The sequence below is a fragment of the Pagrus pagrus genome (genome assembly GCF_965226575.1).
Source record: "Pagrus pagrus genome assembly, chromosome: 4".
Lineage (NCBI taxonomy): Eukaryota > Metazoa > Chordata > Actinopteri > Spariformes > Sparidae > Pagrus > Pagrus pagrus.
In genome coordinates, this window is record NC_140188.1 from 20,651,888 (window position 1) to 20,672,003 (window position 20,116).

A 20,116-nucleotide genomic window follows, 5' to 3' on the forward strand; every position below is an offset into this window, starting at 1 on the left:
GCGGACAAACAAAAAATTAAGCAGAGACCATCCCTCCTTTAATCCATTCCTCCATCCATCCTTCCTGGGTGGGAGGCAGGGGGAGAGGATACTGGGAAATTAAAGAGGCCACCACTAACAGGTATCAGTGTGGTGTCCATCTTTTCATTTGTTGCTGAGGCATATGAGCAACAAGATGAATGTAGGATTTGTGAAAAGGGATGGAGGCAGAGGAGAAGATGCTATAAATCCTCTGAGCTGACTGATAATCTCATTTTTTTTTTTTTTTTTACAAAAGATGTATGATGTCAAGAAAGAGGAGAGGAGCATTAGAGAAAAACAGGACTGAGGGAGGGAGGGAGGGGTGTAATGCTAAGACAGGAAGAGGGGGACAGTAAGAGACAAGAGAGAGTTAGAGGAGTGGTTTGAAAGCATTAAGCCATTAGGAGTAGAAAGGAGGAAGAGGGTGAGCTGGTTGTCAGTCTATGGTCAACAGCAACAGCTGTAGCCATGCACATAGGCCTACTGTATGTAGCTAGCATTGAGTGCGTTCATAGGCATAAAGGGTGGACACAACAATAGAAATACACCTTCATGAATTTAATACAATAATATATATATATATATGTTTTGAATTCGATAACCTCGGTGTCCATAGCGATGGCTTCCATAACATTGTTTGCAGTAGTTGATATGCCGAAAGCAATTTTATATTGAAATTGTGTGAACATATAAGGCAGCTTACGAACAGCTGCCTTGTCAAACATCATTTGTCACTGTCAGCCAAGTTTTTTGTTAACTTCTGGTGCCGGGCACCTGGAATGTTTGGGGGTCACAGGTTGGACATTTCCACTTGGAGATTCGCTCCATTGACTGGAAAGCAGGTTTAGTCCTGAATATTTATGCTGCATTCACGTGCACCTCTGATGGTCCCAGTTCCAGAGATGGGAAGTTGTTCTTCCGTCTTCAGTGTGCTCATGTGTGATGTCAGAATGTGGGAGCAACATGGATGCCATGAAGAAGTTGTTTTGCATTTTCTCACTCTCCCTTGACAGCTGTTTCCAGTATTTAGTCACAAGAAAGAGCAAAGGAAACAATAGTCACTATACAAAACATGAATTTGGTAAAAGTTTCTTACCATCAACCCAATGCTTACTTTCATCCGCCATGTTTCAGCGTCATATGATGTCAACTCTGCAACTCATTTATCAAAATTTGGAAGTCATATTGAGGGGCTTTAAAGGGCTTTGTTGTTATATGCAGGAACGATATGAAGGAAAATCATTTCAACCTTTGGACTGTAGCGCCATTAATTAGGAAAATACAACATTTTCTTCTTTTAAACAGCAACTGAACACAGTTACTACTGCTAGTTACTGACTGCTACGTAGCCCATTACTTACTGGGACATGTGTACCCCGTCTTGTCAACTTAATGACTGATTCAGGGACCTTTAACTGTGTCCATACAATAAAAACTCTTCATTGTAACGTTCCTTTCTAAATGCCCTTGATAACAGAGGCAAAATCACTAATACTTTATTGTGTGGCTCCATGGAGAGATTGACCTTCCGTCATTGACTTCATACTGTTACAGTTATTGAGCATATCTGATTTAGTGTGTTACAATAATCTATCACAAAGCTCACATTTATATGTTGATGTTATTGAGTTTTGCGTAATGTGAACCATTACAAAAATAGCAGCATAGTTTACCATGAAAAGTTCATCCTCAACTGTCTGCGAATCCTTTAGTTTTGGACAGCTTCCATGTAGTACCGGCCCCAGGCCAACATGTCCATTTTGCACACAGTCTTTCTTCCAATACTTTTGTGTTGTAGCAACAAGTAGCATGTTATGTGTTATGTTTAGCTTGTCTTTTTTAGCACCATTGAAAGCTGCATGCAACAATTACCTCATCTGCATTATAAACACAAACCTCATGCAGATCTTGTTAGATTAAATCTACCTTGTGGTAATTTGGTGCTGAACTTCACCTGTACTTGTGGAGGGCTTTTCCAGCTCTTGCAATCTCCAACAGTAATGTTCAGTGTGAAAACACTTGGTGTGAATACAAGCAGTCAGTTGTCAATATCAATTGATTACACAGATTTGTTTACCGAGCTACACAATGTAATCAGTAAAGAACTTTTTTTAAATTAAACAAAGTACAGCTAACAACTATTAGAGTGAAGCAAATCAATGGAGTAACACAGCAACTGTTCTTTTTCTCCTCCCCTCTCCCTCTCTCCCCTGTCTTTCTGCAGAGAGAAGAGATGTCGCCCTTTGTTGCTAGGCAGCAGGGATATTGTACAGCGATGCATCACTGCTGTACTGACTGTCGCTGCATTTATACAGACAATCTGAGGTAAGAGGTCCATTCAGGTAATGGACTCTTAAGCCCAGCTGGCCACCACCGTCGTCAGACATTGATGTTTGGTTGAATGTAGGTTGTGACATCCGGTGATGACGCCTGACAATGAGGTTTGGTTGGTTTTAAGTCACGGTGTTAAGTAACCAGTTTTCAAACCAACATTTGGTTTCGGATTTGACCTCAACCCGATTTTCATGTCCTTCCAAAATGTAACGTCTGTCCAGTGTCCAAGAGTGTCAGAGTCCAACGTCTTCCTGATGTTGAACATGTGGTGCCAGCTGGGATGGTCCTAAATATAGTTGTGGGATAAAAAAAAAAAAGAAAGAAAAAAAACAGCACCATTCAACAACCTTTTGTTAAAAATAAAAATACCAATTGAAAATCCAGTTGTTAAGATACTGACACTTTGGGTTTCCCAACTTGTCAATTAGTAAAACAACGCAAGTAAAAAGTAAAACAATGATATTTGACGAGTTTGGAAAGAGACTCAAGTTCTCTCAACTTACCAACGGGAGCTTTAACAGATAAAATCTACTGTATTCTAAAAAGATGTTGTTTTATTTCACTAATTAGCATTAATAGTATTTCTCCTTTTTAGGATCCACAGATGGTTCTCCAGCACCAGACTTACCAGCAGATTGTAGCTGAAGTTTTTTTTCTTTTCTTCTAAGGGTGTGTGGGTGAGAATACATTTGTCTTAGTTTAGGTGGAATGACTCTTTAAGGCAATTATGTCTGACAGCAACAATGAGCGAGGATAATCAGCTGACACAGAGTTGTCTTATGACAACCTCCATGGCATTTTGAAACTCTGACACTGACACATCACGAAACAAAATCAAGGCGAGCCAAAAATGTTGCGATCAAGCCAATCAACCACTGGCAATCAGGTAAGTACGCTGATAAGTTTACTTTAGCCAGAGAAGATTCTTATGCTCTTTGACAGTCGACACACGAAAGTGCAACCTTCTTTTGCCCCATTTTGAAGGACACATCCAATGTTTTCTGTGCAGCCATGTTATCCAAAAATCACATGGCAGTAAACCTGTAAAATGTGGCTTTCAGTTGATCCGTTTCAATTTGTAAAATCACCAGATTTTTATGTTTGGTTGTTTAACTGTCAATAATAAATGTTTTACTTGAAATACGCCAGCGTAAGAAATGGAAAATCATTTTTTGTCTGTGTTAACAACCTGACTGGACATGCATTATTGGTAGCCTCATATACTAGTACTGTAGTAATACACCAGCACCCCACTGTGTCCTTTCTAAATGTACTGCACTAAAATCTGCCCCTGTTTATCACGGGGATTAGTTGCAGATTGTTGGCTGTTGAAAACTGAAACTTAAACTCTGAAATGTCAGACTTTAAAAGTTCACAGGGAAGTACTGATGCCTAAATTAGTTTTGGTGTCTGTGAGGTTGGACTGCCTAGTTTGGGAGAGATGAGTGGGCACTGCTTGGCCTTCATCGCCATTAAAGGACCAGCCTGGGATGGCATTCTTAAATCAATCAGTATATGAGGTGAGCCATGATACTGTGCATAGTCTTTGAACTCAAAGCCCACCTCTCTGCAACGGTCCTGCAAAGTCACTAGCTTATACGAGAAAAGGGAGAGTGTAACAACTCTTTTATACCAGTTTCTATGGTGTTACGTTAGCTATTTGGCCACAACCTTCATACTATAACTATATTTATACATATAAACCATAATACTTGTATGTATGTATATACTGTATACTTTGGGTTGACCAATTATTGTCCCAGCTGATTATCAGATCCATTAGTCAGTATTGTTCTGATTATTGTAATCAGTTTTTATAGAGCTAAGTAACTAGTAACTAAATGTATTAGAGTAAAAGTACAATATTTAACTCCAAAATGTTGTGTAGTGAAAGTATGTATCAGAAAATGAAAATACCCAAGAAAAGTAAAAGTACCTCAAATTGGTAGTTAACTACAGTACTAGTAAATGTACTGTATGAGTTACATTACATCACTGGTGATGAAGCATAATAACACGTGAATTCTTGAGTAGCTGTGTTTAATGTGTGTCTTGGATGCTGCACAAGTAAAAAAGAATTCTTTAGAAAGAGTAAATAGTTTTGGTATATGTGTAGGTGAATATCTACACCTGCGGAAAACACAGAAAACAGCTTCAAAAGCACAAATGTAACTGTAATGTATGTAATGTAAGTGTACTTCTCTCTGGATCCAGAAGAGGGTGCTGTGACTCCATGGTACACACAGCAATGCTTTGGCGAAAAAACTGCCATCATTTAAACATTATTTAATTTGACTTCTTTATGAACAAACTTACTTTACAAGTTTTCTCATATCCACATTCGAGCTGGAAATAAAATGCTCTTTAAAAGGGGGAAGAAGACTTTACAGAATAATTTAGTTAACGGTGCTATTAAATGTGGTCCGGGGGAAGTTTTCCAAATGAATCTTCTTGTCACAATTTGTCACATTAGAGTCAGCTTAAAGATGTTTTATTGCAATTGCAATGCAGACCTAAAGCAGGACCATGTCATATTATTCATATTACAGCAATGCACCTATATTTTCCAGAGAGGAAGTAGAAAATGAGGACATCCCTCTCAACCTACTGCTGATGTTCCATACATTTAACAGTTATTACCATGATTATCATCATTTTTAATATTTCTTTTCATTTTTTTATTCGTAAAGTGGAGTTTTATGGAATGAAGCATGGACCGGCTGACGTCTCCAGCTACCCAGAATGATCTTTTTTTACAATCTTCACGTGAAATCTCCCTCAGTATAGACATAATGAAGCCCAGCGGTGACAACAAAGCAGCAGGTGTGATAGTACACTGATGGCCCTCCAGGTAAAGCACAAAAGTCCACCGGCATGCCACTGGGGTACAAGCTCCACTGAGTTTGATAGAATATTTGATTGACAGCTCTGTTCTCCTGCCGCTCTTTCTCATCTCGTCTTCCACACACGTCCGTCTTGTCCCCTGCTTCTGACACCCCACACTCTTTGATCACTCTGCATGTTTTTACTGCACTGCAGAGAGCGACTGAAGACTACGGCGAGAGGAGGAGAAAAAGAGAAGGAACCGGGAGAATAGGGAGAAAACATTCCATCTCTTTGTTTTTTTTATTTTCTCTCAGTGGCATCTCGCCTTGTGGGAGTGAAGCTCTTTGTGGGGAATTTGAGAGCTTAACACTGGTGTGTGTGAATGAATTTGTGTGTGTGTGTGTGTGTGTGTGTGTGTGTGTGTGTGTGCGTGTGTGTGTGCAGGAACCCGGGAGACCATGTCATTCTCTCTCTTGTTGACTTCTAAAAGTCCTCCAGTGGCCTGAGACATGACGCTACACCACGTCCTCGAATAACCAAAACGGATGAGAGGACGAAATCCGGGAAAGAAAAGCGAGTTGCACAAAGTACAAGAAGAAAGAATCCATTAGAGGAAGATAAAGAGAACGGAGACAGAAATAAAGACAAATGAGAACAGAGGTAAGGGGGATAAGACAGAGGTAGAGAAATGATAAAAGTGTAGATGTTCAATGGGATAGCGAGGAGACGCGCCATTCATCTGTCAAGGTGACGAGAAGTACAGCTGCCAGTCTCCTTCACAGACGATGCCGCTGCTTATTTATTGACTTTGTGTCTTACTGAGTTCAATCTGCGGTTAACTGCGTAGTGCCACCTTCCTACCTGTGTGAGATGGTTTTATGGGCGAAGGAACAAAACCGCCACACCACCACAAGTTTCATATTGATTTAAAAAAAGGAATAAATAATAATAATAAAAAAACCTCACTTCACCGGACTCACTTCATGATGCGTCTTATTCTTGAGCAAGGCAACAATGTAACACTCCCGCAGCTGAATCGAAGGCATTCATAATACATTCAGCCAGTATGACTGCATCAATACAGCATATTGATGTCCTTCATGTAGGTGAAGTGGTTTATTACCAGGTCACAATTTCACTGTTTTGTTTTTCCACCAAAACCCTGAGATCTCCACCTTATGTCGATTGCTAATTAGTTTTGCTAATCTTTGCACTTGAGTGTCAAGGCTAATTTGCTACAATTTAGTGACGGTGTAGCATTTTTTTTTTCACATTTGGATAAAATGTGGGATTTAATACACTTTTGTTTACATTATGCACATACTACATATATCTCTGTCTGCCAGAATCCAGAGGATTTTCCTGCCCTAGATGAGAATCTGGGTAAACAAAATGTCCTATTCGTACTTATCCTATTCTAACGCAAGACAGTATCACACCAAGCCGTGAAAACGACCCGCTGATCCACCGTGTCACTATTGCGTTTGGCATCGCCATACCGCAAAAACAACACAGTCTCTTCCATGGTCGTGTTTCCAATAACAAACATGCTATATCTGGTTACATTTTCAAAATACAGGCACCAAAACTACTTGGTTTGGATTTGGCACCAAAACTACTACTCTTTGGAATAGATCATTTTGCTTAAAATCACTACTTCCTTAAAAAAAATGACACTAATTGGTTAGTTTTAGTTACAGATCATGATTTTGTAACTACTTCCTCCAAACAATCACTATTGGTAGTTTGCCTCAAACGTGACTTAACCTCGCTCACCGGGTAAAAGTCTAAATATGATAAACCATACTGGTTCTGCACCTTCATACACACGTTTGCATTTGACGCCAAACCATCACACACCCTCACACGCTGACATGTTGCGGGGCTGTTACACGCTTTGGCATGAGGCTGGGCTGTCTTATGCACCTGACACTGTTTTGGAACCGCCATTCATACTGGATGAATTTAAGAATGGGTCAACTGTCACAAAGTGGTTAAAGATAAACTTTCTCATCGATATAATACAGAATTTAACACCTCTTGTGCAAGAGATGATGAGACACTACTGTAACAATATGCCCGTGAAAACAAGCTTGAGAAATGAAGGCTAGCAGTCAGCTAACGTTATACACTCTTCTCTGCTCAGGTGTGTTCAATTATTTCAGCTGATTCATCCGTTAGTCCACAGTTGCTCCATTTAGCTACGAGTTTGGCCGTATAACTTTCATGGTTTTCCTTCATGATGATCTTCTTTGTGTGTGTTGGTTTTTGGGTTGCCCTGTCAGCAATGACTGCCTTTTCCCTCCAGCTAGGCTCAGGTGGTCCAAGTTAAAATCTAGATATTGTTTTAGCAACAAATTTGTAAAAACAATTAAGCTAGAATAGCTAAAATATGCAAGGAAAGCACGACTGAGTACACTGAGGCTGTATGTCAGCTCCCGCTAGTGTGGAAGCAAAAGTGAGGGATGATAATGGCCGCGCACACCATGCTCGATATGAAAACATGCAAATATTCCATCCTTACTTCAGGCAGAACAAGTACTCAATTCTCATGTTAAACCCCTCATCGCTAATTTCATTCTTCCAGCCTCACCGTCTCCACATTGCCATTTCTTTTCACCATATGCATATTTCCTAATTCCATAACTCCTCTTGTGGCTGTATCGCTTTCTCTAATTAACAGTGTTGGTTCTCTTCTCTTCTCTTCTCTTCTCTTCTCTTCTCTTCTCCATAGCAGGGGATGGAGGCTGCAATCAACTATGCAGCTCACTCTGTTTGTGCTCCATTCTTTTAAAATCTGGCCCCAAAGTAGAGGGATCTAATTACTCCTCTCTCATTCAGAGAGGGTAAAACCAGGACTCCCCAGCTTTTTGTCAGTTTAGCAGAGGAGCTAGTACAACCTCACATTTTTCTGCACTTTTTTAACGGTGGAAAGCACGGCCTAATCTTATTAGTGGTGGGATTCCAGTAAGCCTAATTTTCGCCTATTGTGAAACATCAAGGTAATCTAATGGCTCGTTAAAGGATACGAGGCAGATTACTCAACGAGGACTCCGGCGTTCAGATAATGAGGACTGCCCAAAATAAGCAAATGAAAGAAAGAACACAACTATAAGAGTTGCACGCAGGATAAGAAGAAAGCCTCTGATGTGTGTGAATACTGTATGCATACTGTATACACACAATGACTGAAAAAATAGACTCACACTCATGCAGTCACATACAAATGGAAGTACAAAATGCCCACAGCCAGTGCGGGGAGATTTGCAAATGAACCAAACTCCCTCTTCGAATAACTCTGCATCTATCAAAGAGGTCTCAGCAGGAGTTGGCCAGCACTCGTCTCTTCATCTCTTTCTTTGCTTGCATTGTCCTTCTTTATTCTTCTCCGGGGATTTTTTTTTTTTTTTTTCCGACAAAATTCAAAGTGAAAGGATTTTAGAGGCTAACATCCGCAGCTTTGTTTGGAGATTAGTCAAGGAGAAGAAAGACGATGAGCTCGTGCATGTGTGTTTGTGTGTGTGTTTGCGTGTTTGTGTGTGTGAATAAGCATGCGTGTGCTGTGGTCTTTTGTTGACAGCTGATGCAGAGTTAATGTGATAATGACAAGCAGAGATGCAATTTGTTTCCTAGGGAGCCGCGTCATTCAGCCGTTGTGCCGTTGTGGGGGGTTAAAAGGTCCGCGGTACAGCAGCATCAGCAAACTGTTAAGGCGTTGTATATTTACAGCCAATCCCGTTGACATCACCATAGATTTTAGACTCGAGCAATATCACTTATCTCTGCTATAGACGCCAGTCTCCCCGCTTTCTCATCCATTCTGACCCGTCCATCATTTAATCTGATATTGACTGTTAAAATCTGGCTTCCCTAGACTACTCCACCAAAAATCTATCTTTTCTGTATCAAAAACTCTCAGCCTGCGGGCTTGAAAATAGATTGCTACTTTGCAGTGGACGGCAGCTATGATATAGTCAGCTTGGATTCATAGCAGCGCCGATGGATTTAAATGGTGAACCAGAGTCATCAAAAGACCCGGCGAAACATATCCAAGTGTCCATAGAGGCTTTAAAAACCTCTACATCACTCCTCTGTTATGTTGTAAACAAGCGTCACTTCTTAAATAAATGGTTGTACTTCTGGTGGAGCTTTAAAGCCACAAGGAGGCGACAGTAACTAAGTTCACATGCACAAAATGTTCCAGTTTTTGCCCTTATTCTGAAAATGACAAGATACCTACAACACTGTTTACATGACTAATAAAAATGTATATTCCACTGACAGTCCATTTAGATGCAGCCGTGCATAGCCTGATGCCCCAACATGTCGTTTATCACATCGAAATCTGGAAAAGTGGAATGGCTGGTGCTGCGTGTGCCATTTTGCTTCGATTTTTAAAAGTTTTCCTTTCTGTCCAAGTCCTTCAACCACCCTCTTTCTTTCAAAAACCTGTCTTTTGTAATCTTTAGATGTGCTTCTCCTTCTGACAATAAATGTGAGCTTTTCTTTTGAGAATGCATCTCTAGCACCCGTGTTTCTAACAATTGGCTAGTCGGTTTGTGTACAACGCACCCATGACAACACACAGAGCTGACCCTAAACGTCTTTATAAATAATAAATGTCTTTATCTGGAAATGCTGCATTTGGGAATGGGGCTCTAACAGAAGATGCTATTCACACAACTTCTTGTGGAAACCACTCAGCTGAGTGAAGATATTTTACAAACCGAGGTAGAAGCTAGTCAATGGGAGATTATTGAGCATGTAGAAGCAGTGCTAGTCCCAAGCCAGTTATAACCACACAAAGGCTCAGAAAAAAATGTATACAACACACACACACACACACACACACACACACACACACACACACACACACACAAACACACAAACACACACACACACACAAGCATAAACAGCATGAGTCAGGCAGTAATTAAAAAAGTGCTCTGTTCTTGGAGTCACAAGGTTGCACTTGTCTGCAACCCTGAGAAACGCATAATGAGAAGCAAAGATAGTCAAAGACCAGCTTTCTAACCTTCACTTGTCTTCCGAATTTTAGCATCCTGTAAAACACCTCAGCACCCTTCATCATACTTACAAATTTCTTCGAAAAATGCATCTCACCGATGCTCACTGATCCACGTTCATCTTTTCATTTTCTGTCTTGCCCTCACCGAGTGAACCATCTGAACGCTAGCTCTTATCATTCTTAAATATTATTTCATTTTTCTCCAGCGTTAAAATGTGACATTTGGACTCTTGAGATAACAATAAACATAATGTCAGCTGCGGTATGATAATGATAATGACATCAAGAAACCACAGGGATAGGCAGCAAAGCTCTTCCAAAAGACAATTAAAAGTTTGCATTTAAAAAAAACCTTTTTGGAAAGTCTTTGAACCCATCTGGAGCCGTAGTAACCAGATCAAAAATCCATTTAGCTTTTACTTTAAAGAGAACAGGTTGCGTTCTCCACCCCTAATGGTGGGGGATTGATCATCTCCATAGACCAGAATTTTAATTCTGTGACCAAATGTCCACACCGCAGGAAATGCTTAACTAGAGGGGATGCAGGATCTCTCCCATTGATGTGGCTGCTGTGCTTTATCCACATAGATATGTTAATTTCTAAATTTATCTCAACACTATTGTGCACGGTGTTTAATATACCTTTGTTTGTCTCCTTTTTTGTCTATATTGAGTGGCTTTGATATAATGTGGCCTAAATGAGCTCATGTTGAGACCAAAAGCCAAAAAGTGCTTTGAAATGACTTCTGGGTATGTTTATTTCCTTGCATTGCAACCTGTTCTTTTTTTTAACTTGTTGTAGTAGAAAAAGCACAGGTGTTACCACAGAACAGGAACAGTGACTTTGGACTTTTACATAAGTGTCCAAGTAAGCCCAGAGACCCAGCATGCACAAAACCAGGAACTGAAGTATGGAATCAGCCATCATTCAGCCATAATTTGACTTCGACTAATGTGATAAAGACCACTGTGCTTATCTTTCCTGACATTATTGTTTCTTCGTTGTTGAGTGTTGTTACCAGCACAATTGCCAGAATAAATGCTGGCAGTGTACGTTTTCTGCAAACCACGGATATGTAAAAACTTGCTTTTGTCTGATGTGATGTACTGACTATTTATTGACTATTTATTGTGGGCCATGTAGGTTATATGAACCACGACAGCCTGCTGCTCAAAACTAATTGCCCCTTGTGGGATTAATAAAGTTGTTTGAATTGAATTGAATTCACAATTGTTAATGTGGCAACTTTAGGTCCAATTTTGTATTTTATGGTGTGACAACTGAGCTGAGCTGATTGGGTCGGGCACAAAACCCACTTGTTTAGGGTAAAAATAGCTGTTTTGGTTGCCACGAACATGGTTGGACATGTACCGAGGTCTCGTCTTTTGTTACCACAAACACGGCTGTAAATTGTCCTGAAGTCTCCGGAAAGATTTCCTGTTTTGTCACGCTTACAGATGTTGAAACACAGTCTTGAACTGCGGTCACTGGCTTGCCAGCCTTCTTGCCTGTAACTCCACCACCATCTAGTCCACCTCCTAATATGACCGTCTGGTTTTATCATTTAATGTGACCATGATGTGGAACGTACCGTATAAATTTAGGCCTATGACACATAAATATGTGAACATATCAGAAGGTTAACTGCCAACATTTTGTCCTGGTGAATGGGCTGATTGTTTCCCACAGAAAGTATGCTATTACATGTTCTTAATTTGATACCTGAAGCCTGAAAATATACTGACTTCTTTTATTGTGGTTATCCTGATGATTTATTGTAAAGCACCATGTACTTAAATATATATATATTTACTGTATAAATACTCTCGATTAACTTTAAATATCCATGTGAACATGTCGATATTGTTGCTCCAGCTCCTGTAACTCTTACAGCCACTTCTCTGGTAACTTACAGTTGTTTCTCTTGTTTTTCTCCAGCTTTTTCTTTTTCTCACAAAGTTAACAAGACCAGTGCTGTGACTGGATCTTTGGCTGCAGATCTGATAAACACAGATCCTCCAGCGTGTTTGTATTCTCGCCTTTCTATAACAGCGCTGATAACATGGTCCAGGATGGATGGCAAGTGGGAAGGGACACATTGCAACACTCTTGGGAACAGTGCTGGGCAAGTGTGCTCCACTTAGTGTTCTGCCAGAACAACTCTGACAGCATGTTAATGCTAGTGAGGCGACGGGTGCCAATACTCTACCCCGTATTAAGGTTTTCCACTAGAGCAGATGCCATATGTTCTTTTCTGCCACAGCCACATGTCCCCTTCCCTTTCAGCTCCGCCTTAAAGGGACCCAGTGTAAATGAGGGAAAAATCAACAGATTTCTCCTCAGCTTTCTGTTGCTAATGTGTTTCTGTTCAAAAGCCAGCACAGTTGGGAAAAGAACAGTCTTGACAGAAATAAATAATTAATAAGAAACATCACTGTTCTTTTTCTTCCTTCACAGTAAAAGCACCCAGTTTTTACATTTATACTTGCATCCCAGCTTCATATTCTTCTCAAGGAACAGATTTCCATATGGCAAAAGATCTTTGGCATATATATCCCCAATCTTTGCTTATACTGAAGATACAGAAGGGATGAAACTTTTTCTGCTGCAATGTTTGCATACTGGATCAAGGGCAAGTATACGAGTGTGTCAAAGTTGATGTGCGTGCGTGTTAAGTAGAAAGAGACGATATAAGACGGAGAGAGGCAAATCAAACACAAAATGAGTCGAAAATAGTTTGCTCTGAAACAAAAATAAAAATGCAAAGATCAAATCAATGTCTGTCTTCCTCACTCACTTGTCTTCCTGTGCTGTTGTCTGTCATTCTTTTGATGGAAGTGAGTTTGTGTGAACAAGTGCAATGGAGAAAGTGAATTTACTTTTTTTTTTCAGAGGAGAAGCTACAGACTCCTGCAGTTGTTGTTTTCTTTTCTTTTTTACCCCTTTTTTTTAAAAAAAAGAACAAACTTCATCAGACATCATCAACTCACATCAACCTATCAGTGACATATAGTGTGTGCATGTCTATTTCCATGCTCCACCACACAAACACAAACACACTCACACACACACACACACACTCGTATAGTATTCATACACAAACCAAACGTTCGTTAAATTATCACAGAGGACATTTATTATACTGCAAGTCTTCACGTTGCATTTACTATGCAGACCTGTTGGGAAATAAAAACATTTTTTTACAGTGGTGGACTATACCATCAAAGGTATTTTCGTGATCCCACAGGTGTTATCTCTCTACGGGGAATGATAAAATGCATTGCCTAAAGTGAAAACAAAGACCCTGCATTTCCTCACACTGTGCCAGTCGGCTCTGCTCTCCTTCTCTGCTGCACCAGCTATGGCAGTTCACCGGGGCAGTGAACAGTGAAGTCTGTGAAAATGTTGTTTTTGCCCTGTGGATACGCCATTATTCCCCTCTCTTCCGGAGGTTTCTCCCATTTTTTCCCCCCATCAAAGGATTTTTTGGGGCGTTCTTATGCAAATTGCTAGTTTGAGGATAGAGGGTGATATATGCTGTTCTCCCTTGTGGCAAATTGGTGATTTGTTGGTATTGGGCTTTATAAATAACACTGGCGTGACTCACCTGTAGCTTTAGGACTGGAATGATGCAACACCATGTCCTCCTACAAGGCTGGTGGTGATAACAGCCCTTGCGGCTGGCCCTGGGCAAATATATTATAAATTTAAAAAGAAAAGAAAAGCTCCAATTTTAAAACTTTTCTTTTTCTTAATCATTTTCAAAACAACACAATGCATACTATACTTTTCTTAGAAGGGAAAATATGGAAATATAAATAGATAGTATAGTAATAATCATGGGAAATTTAAACAATTTTGTTTGTTTATCAAATATCTAAATGTGCGTATAGGGGCCCTGGGTAGGCCTCTTCTGGCTCTCCTCCTGAAGTCATTAGTACAGGTTCACCCTGTACTAACCCCTGCAGGGTTGTCTCAGCATGGCCCCTCTCAGCATTCACTTAGACATATTTTTCGTGAAGCTTTGACACGTAACAATAGGGAAAGCACAGGTGTAAAAAATAAAGCTAGCGGTGGCTGGATTTATGCCCATTGCTCTGCTTCAGGTTCAGGGTCCCGTGCACGCTGCCTCACTGTCATGACTTACTGGGAGACTGGCCAGAGAATAGCCATCGCTAATGTCATTAGCAACACCTGTGCTTTTGCTACTATGACACATCTTCTGCTGTGAAACCGGCGTCGTGCTCTCCCGACCTTTCCCAAGTGTCTTACATCATTAACGTGTCAGACACCCATGGGCATGACACCAGTGTTGACTCACCAATCACTTCTTCTACCAAAGGTAAGTACGTGTCATAACACATCCCTCTCAGAATAATGGCCGTCTCATGACTGGCATCCCGCTCTCCATTACCCTCTGCCTCCCCTTTTCTTAGCCTCATTTTATTTTCACTCTTCATTTTCCTTCATTCTTTTTTTTTTTCTTCACATCTCTCTCTCTCCCTCTAGTAGGCTACGTTATCCGGTGTGAACAAAACACTTTAGCTTTGTTTTTGCTTCCACCGTGTCTCCGAGTCTGTCAAATTGAGTTGGGATCATCATTTATTGGGTAGATTTCTTGTTGTTGTACTTTTTTTTTCTTGCTTTCCTTGCTCTGTCTCTCTGTAGCTCACATTTAGCCAACATTTATCCCCATCTGACCCAAACTGACTTGTTTTGAATTTCATTTGTATGACAAGATATTTCCCGGCACCTCGTAATGAAGAGAGGGATGAGTTTGTTTACTCAATTTACCAACTTATCCATCAGACTCAGTTGGAATTAGTCTTTATTTCTGGGATGGATTTACTTTTCCTATCAATCTCGGCCTGCTCCCTCTATCTCATACTCACGCTCATGTCTCCCTCTCAGTCTCTCTATTACTTCTGTGTCTCTCTCAGTAGCTCAGTTTCCATCCACCTGTTTAGGCACATTTTCAATTAGCAAAATAAAAAATGTGCAGACAAAAAACCTGAGTGGAAACACAGAAAACAAAAAAGAAAACTAAATCAAAATGCCTCTCAAACTTCTGGTCAAGGTTAAAAAGAAAATGATAAATAATATCAATAATCCACAAAGGCAAAATGCAACATAGTGCAACAGATTCAGTGAATGATTCATAACATAGACGAACCATGTGACTTAAATATCCACTGAAGCGTCAATTTCAATGGAGAGATGAAACATAAGAGCAGATGAAAGCATCAGATCTGTGTTGAGCGCTGACGACTTTAACACTGCTAAAATAATACATACAAACATAAATGCTGTATTTACATTGTTTTGCAACTTAATTACGTTATCTTTTTGCGCCCTCCTCTTCCGTAGTGATAGCACTCAACCAGAGAACTGTCACCACCGACTGTTTATCTCAATGAACCAACTCCTGATGTACCGGCCCATTCTCACTCCCAATGCTTCAAATACAGCAGTCTGGTCAGCGGCCCTGCACTTCTAGGTTTGATGCTGTAGTGAAAACAGTCTGAATCAGGGGCGTGTAGAGTGGTCATATTTTGAAGCTTATTACCCCTGATCAAGCTGCTGAGTTTGGAGTGAGAACGTGTTTACCATTCACATAGTAATAGCGGATAGTGGCGGATGGAAACATGCATTTAATTGTATTTTCTTTCGCCAATTTTCTCAATTCATTTAAAATATGCACTAGATTTGGATGCAGTCCTACTGTAGCTGAAGTTCAATGTGTTTTCATTCGGAAGAATGTTCACAAACAATTCTGCCAAAACACGGCGGTAAATGCAACTTAAATGCAACTTATTTAATGCCTTAACCCCTATCCTGTGTATTGTATAGATTGCAATAATTTCACACACCATACATTTTTGGCAAAATTTTGTTTGGATGACAATGAGCGCAAGTTTAGGCAGCATAATTATTTATAGAAGTAGTAGTACAGTCGTTTGCCACTCTGTATATTAATCAAGACACTATTTGAATCATTTATTACACTAATCCTAGATCTACAGCGACTCTTTTTTTTTATTTCTTTAAAAATGCATTAAAGTTTCTGAAATCCATTTCAGTCTGAAAAGGCCTTCAAAAGCACACTCCATGATCCAGTTTCCTCTCTCACTCGCAATCTGGTGTCTCACTCTTCAACTGTACCATTACATTAACTTTGCCTCCTACATGATCCAGTGGGTAATACCATGTATATATTTATGACTGTTTATTTTTGTTGTCTCCCTCTCTGCCTGGGCAAGCCCAGACTGTAAACCTTATCAAACATTCTGTCTGATCAAAACCTATGAATTATGAATAGAGGAACAAACAAATGTGTAACTATGTGTGTGTGTGTGTGTGTGTGATAGAGAGGGAGAGAGAGAGAGAGGGAGAGGGGGAAAGTAGACAGTGAAAAAGATAGTGGGATTGAGTCTGATCAGGATTAATGAGTTATGATAATGAGAACAAACAATTGTTTGATAGTGGAGGAGGAAGCCCTGCAGATATTTTCAGTTGAGCGAGAGAGAAACGGAGGGAAAGTGTTTTGTATTTTGTGTACTTTCTTTGCTCTGAGTAAACTGTATTATCCTTAGCTGGTGTGTGTGCACATCTGTTTTTAAAAGGGTTGGGGTTAGAATAAGATACATGCACTGTAATTCTGTTTGTCAGTATATACATTTGCCCTTGTTTGTGAGTGTTAAATTCAACAATTTTAAATTTTCCATATTACATCTGAATATCAGATCATCAGCAGAGGAAATGTGACCTCATTCTCTAATCAGAATGCCATTACTCCACTGTATCTATAGCAGATAGTTGTTGCTGTATTAAAGGGGCAATATGCAGGACTTTGAGTCAAAAACATTCAAAAATGTACTAGAAGTATCAACAGAATGTGAAGAAATTACAGTTGTGTGCTGTTAGCATGCTAACCTGCAATTCCCGACCTGTACTGGTTCAAAGCTCCTGTGCTTGCAGTGTAAACACCAACATTTCCAGTCTGGACAGCTACTGTAGCTGCACAGCTAACTGAGATAATTAGGTAACGGCAGCTGGAGTTAGTTACTTGGAGGATATGCTGCCCTCTATTTGTTTTGGGTATGGGTTTGGCTTTCGTAACTACCACACCTTTAATGTTCAAAATTGAATTTAAGGTTTTCCCTTTTTGGGTGGTGCAGGACAACAAGTGAAAGAAAAAAAAGGCTATCCAAAAATAGTACAAGTCATCTTAGAGGTGGAATATAAGTTTTCAAAAAATCTAAAGAATGTGAATAAATACTGTAGTAGGTTTGACATTTTGATGTCTATGTATCATTTTGAAGAGACATCTACTTAAATTAGCATGCTAACCAGCTTGCCCCAGCTTGCACTGGTCCAAAGCTCCTGTGCTTGCAATGCAAACACTAGCTCTCTGCTGGTCCCACAGCTCCCAGTCCAAATATCTAGCTGCAAGGCTAACTGAGCTAAGGGTAGCTACTGTTAGCAGCAGTTAGCGGTTACTGATATGTTGCATCCTGAGTATGAAACTGACAGATGACCAATACTTACATAGATCATAGATCATAAAGCATCAGATTGTCCATCATAAAACCTTACTTACAAATTAAACAGCATGTAAACAAAATGCAAACATGGACAATTTGCCTGTGACAGTTTCTCTGTGCAAACAGCTGGGAGGCCCACTGAGATTTGGCTCTTCGTAGCTATACTCCCTCTCTTTTCATCTTCTAAAGTGGTCTTTTTTTTTGTCATAAAAGTAAGATTATGACTTTTCTGTAGTTAATGATGACCCTTTTAAGTCTGATGAACTGACAGGGGTTAGAGATTTTGTTCTGCTCAACACCAAAAGGCTGCGATATCATGTGCATGTAAGTGTGTTTGTGTATCGGTGTGTCCTCTTTGAAAACTGTGCCCGTCGTATCCGTCTGCCAAGGCTCACTTCCTCCCACACACCTGGATAGCCACCTGGTCCTTCCACCAGGAGCACTACACACACACATACATAAATACAGATACATGCATACACACTTGCCCGAAACTCTCTTTGACGGTTTGATGTGTGTGTAACATCATGAGCTGTGCTGTTCACTTAGAAGAGAAACAGGCTAGCCTTCTGTTCAGCCTCCAGGTGAAGTATTGATCCCCCTTTCCCTCTCTTTCTTTCTCTCTCTCTCTCTCTCTGGCTCTTTTTGTCTCTCTTTCACGCACAGAAATGTTTTATTTCTCGACAAAAACAAAAGTGGTATAAGGCAAAATCAATGACACATGAGAGCTTGTGGTTTTTGTACCAGGTATGAAGTGGAGTTAACGGCTGTAACAACATCATGCTCAGTATGAGGAGCCTCTGGTCGTCAGAAATGAAGCCCTGAGATTGGCAACCAGCAATGACTTCAATGGGGAATATGAATGAAAGAAACTGAAGAGTGAAAATAAAAGTCTTCAATTGGCTGAACAAAATGTCAAAAACTTGGAAAAGGCTTTGGAGAACAAGAAAGTCAAACAAGAGTAATTTTACATCAAACACAGTTAGAAGAGGGAGATCAATCAAGACAGATAAAAGAAATCTCCTCCCTATGGGAAACTCTTCATGCTCAGAGGGGAATAAAATAATCTGCTTAAAGCTGTCTGGATAGAGGACAGTGACAAGATCAGAACTGGAACTGAAAACAACCTGATAGTAATCTAGGAAGAATGCAAGAGCTGCTGGATTGTGGTAGACAGCTAGCTAATATGAGCTAGGTGGAGAGGTGAAAGCAAAGAACAACCTCTTAAGTAGGGTCGAGAATAAAGGAAAGCTTACAAGGAAGCTCTTCTCCAGAGGAAGAGCCCAGAGAGGAACAAGAGCGAGGTGAGTGTTAACTCAAACAAGATGCTCTGGAGGAAAGAAAAGACAAACAGGCTGGTAGGAAGGAAGTGACGTAAGATGTATAAGTGATAGGGAAGGTCCTGACTGGGGTCTGGTTATATGTCTGGCAGGGTTGGGTAACAATAGATCGAATGCAATCAGGATTTTGTAATCTGATTATGAAAATAAGTAACTATAGTCCTGATTACATGTGGAAGCAAATGTAATTGGATTATAGCTACATTGTCACAGATTACTTGATTACATTTTTGATTATGTCTCTAAAATGTGCACATTACAGAATAAAGAAACTTTTTTTTCATTAATATGAATGTGGCAAATATGTCTGTGTTACAAAGTAAGTTACTTCATCCAGGTGACTGCCAGTGGTGACTCTTTGTACTTTGATGACGGCAGTGACGCCTTTTGTTCATTTTATTCACATTGAAAATGGAAGAACAAAAACTTACACAAAAGAAACAGCATGACACCTGAATACCCACAGTACAACTGTACTATTTGACCAACTCTAAATGCTGAAAACGCAAAATTAATTTTATTTGCATTGAAAATGTTTTGAGATGTTTAAAGACCAAAAAAAAGTATAGCCGTGGAGCCTGTTTTTTGTGTCCTTTTCTTTTTTTAGAATAAGTAGAATATTTTTTAATGTTTAATTCAGATTTGATTACATTTCTTTTGTAGTTAATGGATCATGTTAAAATAAAAAATAAAAAATGCTATGTAATTTGCATTCAGCTACTGATCACTTTCCAAAGTAATCTGACCCAACCCATGATATGTACTTAATAAGCCTCCTCCCACAACCTAAAAGCATGGACATACCTGTTCACAAGTTCAACAGGCTGTATTTAACCAATTTTGGGGGAGAAAATTGCATTTGAAACACACTGAGCAAATATGAGCTTCAAATTTTGAAGTCTACTCCCAGGCTGACTCTTTTAAACTCGAGTAATGGAATTGGCAAAGTGTTTGGGAGAATATTAAATTCAGCTTAAGTCCCCACGTTGGCTCGAGCCAAAAAAACACCACAAACACTTCC